We start from the raw sequence: 4,225 nt of genomic DNA on the forward strand, positions 1-4,225 counted from the left end.
TAGCACCACAGCGGAAAGGGAGTCTATTTGTTGTCTACAGGCTTCTAAGAGATGGCTAGTTGCTTCTATGCTGTTGATTAACTCTAGGGAGAGATTGTGGCAGACATTGTGGGTTTGGCATAAACTGCCAACCACAGTTCCCACAGTGGTGGTTATGCCTAGGACAGCTAAGAGAGGTATGAGAAAAGGCACTGTCCTAGTCATAAACTCACAAAGACAATATAGGCAACAACAAGACAAGCATATGGCAAGCAAAATAAAGGCAGTACTTAAGAGAGCCCATCTGTTATCTTATAGGCACATTCATTAACTACTTAGAAAAAGGATTGTTTGCTAAGACTTTTAACATGTTCAATATTTCTCTGCATATAATCTAGAATAGAAGAGATATTATATTTATCAGGTATATAGGTACAGTACTTAATATTAATCAATGCACAAGTTCCTCTTTGAGCTGCAGTTAATGTACCTAAGCTCCAGGCTTACAATACCTTACACATTGTCTCTCCATGGGGACAGGCCATAACGCTAATTATGTTTAAGTTCTACTCACATTACTCTGGTAATTATGGCTCCACTTGGTGTGTCCTTCACACAGGCAGCATGCTGCAGCACCATTGGTCCTGGAGGGAGGCGCCAGTGATTCACCATCCTGCTGCAACCTTCAGCACTTTGAAACAGAGCCAGTCTGGAGGCAATGTCCATTTTAAATCTGGCCATCACTGGCTGCCACAGGAGTCAGAAACCACAAAGTATTTCCCATCCACTTCAGGAGCATGTCCAGAGATGTGGTAAATACTTTCATTGTTTTAAGGTCATAGTGACCGACCTAGCTAATAACTCAAATGGAGATGCACTGTGCAGGGTACTGGGGGCCCGGTTTGAATGCAGAAGAGAGTTTGACAATACTGTAGTCTATCTCTTTTACTTTTTATACACTTTCTAAATACTTCCAATGTACTTTATAACATATTAAATGAACTTAACTATTTTTAGTATTTTACTTATTACTTTTACACCTTTTTACATTAACAGGTATTTTATTTTAACAGTACTGGAGAAAAAACAACTTTCTCCATTATTTTTGAAAACTTAAGATCCCCAGTGGAATCGATGTTATCTTTCCTTGTTCAGCAGAGCATATACTAAAATTGGAATGATACAGAGAAGATTAGCATGGCCCCTGCACAAGGATGACGCACAAATTCATGAAGTGCTCCATATTTTTTAAGCCCCCTCTTGATTTAGAGGTGGAGTGGACATCACCATACTGGGTCCTCGGGATGAAGGGAAAACTATGGATCAGAGCGGAAAAATAAAACATAAAAAATAAAAAATAAATTACTGTTGCATTTGTACAATGTGTTCTCTTAGCATGAAAATGTCATTAAGCTATTTTGTGGTGCAATGCAAAGCATAAACCATAATGTAAACTATAATCCATGGTTAGTAGCATTGTCTCAGTATAAATGCATCAATTTTAACAAATGTGCCATGCTAATGAAAGAGGTTGTTAATGGGGGGAAGTGGTGTGGGAGGAGGGGTGGGGTATATGTGAATTCCCTATAGTTTTGATGTAACATTTATGTAATCTCAAACTTCTTTAAAAATAAAGAATATTTATATTAAAAAAAAAAAAAAGGTTACCTTTCCCCTACCATCACCTTAACATGCAGATTGAGGTGGCTTCTGATAGGTCTCTTTGTTGCAAAGTTACTTTTTGTTTTTAATTTCAGTTTAGGTTTCCATCTAGTAATGGCTTCCTGGAATTAACCATTTAAATACTTCAGTTTAGAAAATGCTTTATGATTTCCTATAACCATAAGTTACTCTTTGTTATCAGCATTGGTTCAGGTTTCTATTTAATAATGGCTTTCTGGAATTAGCCATTTAAATGCTTCAGTTTAGAAGATGCTTTTGCAATACTTCCTATAACCAACCATAACCACTGGGATTAATTACCTTTACCTTTAAATAAACTTACTAAACTACAGTTGGCAACCAATGGAATTGACTTTTATCCATTTAAGTTTTATCTTACTTTCCTCACTCTGTTCTGTGAAAACTAATAATTTCACTTTAGGACAGATCTACATTTTCTTTTTTAACTTAATTTCATTAAATCAAAAATTACAATTTTTATCATCTTAGATTAATATATATACTGTTCATTTGTTTTATTAGTATCCTATAATCCTAAGATTACACCCAAGCTAAATAAAATTGAAACCATTCTAGTTTTTGCAAGAAAAGTTCATTTTTCTTTTTTCCTCCACAGGAGGCTAAAACCTCTTATTTTCTTTCATGAAATTCTAAAATTGTGAATAACCTTAAAAGCATACAGACTGGTAAGTTCTGGAATATATTATAGTTGCTTAATCTGTTTTAATTATAATTTAGAAAACTCTTTCCATAGTTTTAAGGACTTTTCCTTTACTTATTGAAATTTGGTAACTGGATTACCTTCATTTTAAGCCTGCTAAAAGGTTTAAATTTGGGAAATAACAGGACAATCTATGATTCTTAATTCCCCATCCTAGAAGATAGAATTTTAAGCTAAGCTTACATTTCCCTATCTTGTCATACAAAGCCTTTCCCCTATAGCTCTTGCAAAGAGAGGGAGCCCTGGGGGCTGAGTAGGTCAAGGACCTTAGGAAAAACTTTTTTTCCTCTTCCAATAGTTTCTATATGCAGATTTCTATATGACCATTCCATCCTGCTTAGCTTCTCTAATTTGGGCTCCAGGAATAATCATTTATATAAATTAGTGCTTATTTAACTTTTAGCAATTCGAATAGAGCTCTTTTAAGAACTTGATATTACCATCCTGAGGTATGAAAATATACACTGAATAGGCAGACTCAAGTAGAGAGTTAGATATAGAAACACACAACTCACTAATATTACTTATAATTTTCATAATCTTACAAAATAAGCTTAACTGTACAGTAACATAATATTCAAAAGACCTCTTTGAAGGCTATTTCTGATTATTCTAATCTGCACTATGACCACGCAGTTTTGCAAAAGAATTTCATTTCTTTTAGTTATTGGCTTATAACCAAATTGGTCCCAATGCTTTAAAGGACAATCTACAATATTTTCCTTTACTTCAGAGCTTTGTTTATTTCCCCTTTTGACTATAATGGATGCTGGATGTGCAATACCAATTTCAGCATATAGTCAATGAGGTCATGAGGTGTCAGGGAAAACTGGTTTTTCTCATGACCTGCTACCTTCAGGATCCTTGATGCTCAAGGTGGGAGATAACAGGACTCTGGAGGCCACTGGACTGGAAGAGTAGGTATCTAACCATGAAAGCCAAGGATTCTAGCAGGCAGCAATTTCCTCAAAGGTCATGGGGTCCCACTTGGGTAATCATGAAAGAAAGGAGGGTTATTAATGCCAGTGAAAGGACTGGGGACAAGGGTGTCTCAAATTTGCCTTCCCCTGAGCCTCAGGGAGCAGAGGTTGCCATGGGTTCAAACAGGGCAGAATAGGGTGGTTAACATCACAATGGTGAGGCCAGTCCTGAAACAACCTTAAGCAAAAGGCAAGCTCAGTTTAGAATTGCCATATCAATAACAAGCATACATGAGGGTGAAAGCTTGTTTCAAAACAACCCTAAGCAAAGTTAAGTTCAGTTGAGAATCACCATTATTATAGCAAGCATAAGGGCAAGGCCACTTTTGAAATAACCACAGGCAAAGGTAAGTTCAATTTATAATTACCATCAAATAGTAGGTCTACACGAAGGTGATGCTAGACTTGAAGGAACAATAAACAAAGGTAAATTAGTCTAAGATTACCATCACAGTAGTAGTTCTAGGTTAAATCCACCCAATTATAGTAATTTCAGATATTATCCTTTTCTGTTTTATAATATAAAGGGATTTATGGTGATTTTGTCATAATGCTTAGTTTCTGGTAAATTTTTATTTCAAAACAAATTGGGCACTTTTGTTTATTAACTAAGCAACTAAACCTGTTTTATTAGTAGTATTAATGTAGCTAAGTTTTTCTGTTTTACCAGCAGTTGAACTAATTCCATTTCTTTTATACTTCAAATCCAGTTGCAAAATAGTATTGAAGTATAAAGGCTCATCTTTAGTTTACTGTATTAGTCAGCCAAAGGGGTGCTGGTGCAAAATACCAGAAGTCTGTTGGCTTTTACAAAGGGTACTTATTTGGGGTAAAAGCTTACAGATACCAAGCCACAAAGCAT

The 4,225-nt window shown here is 35.6% G+C and overlaps 1 non-coding gene across 1 annotated transcript; it reads left to right on the plus strand.

Annotated features, from left to right (window-relative positions):
• The first annotated feature begins 1,124 nt into the window (after positions 1–1,124).
• On the plus strand, positions 1,125–1,228 carry LOC111766425 (U6 spliceosomal RNA). The gene has a single exon (XR_002798480.1). It is a non-coding gene; the product is annotated as a U6 spliceosomal RNA (small nuclear RNA).
• The last annotated feature ends 2,997 nt before the right edge of the window (positions 1,229–4,225 follow it).

This window comes from Dasypus novemcinctus, chromosome 13 (assembly GCF_030445035.2).
Source record: "Dasypus novemcinctus isolate mDasNov1 chromosome 13, mDasNov1.1.hap2, whole genome shotgun sequence".
In the NCBI taxonomy this organism is placed as follows: Eukaryota; Metazoa; Chordata; class Mammalia; order Cingulata; family Dasypodidae; genus Dasypus; species Dasypus novemcinctus.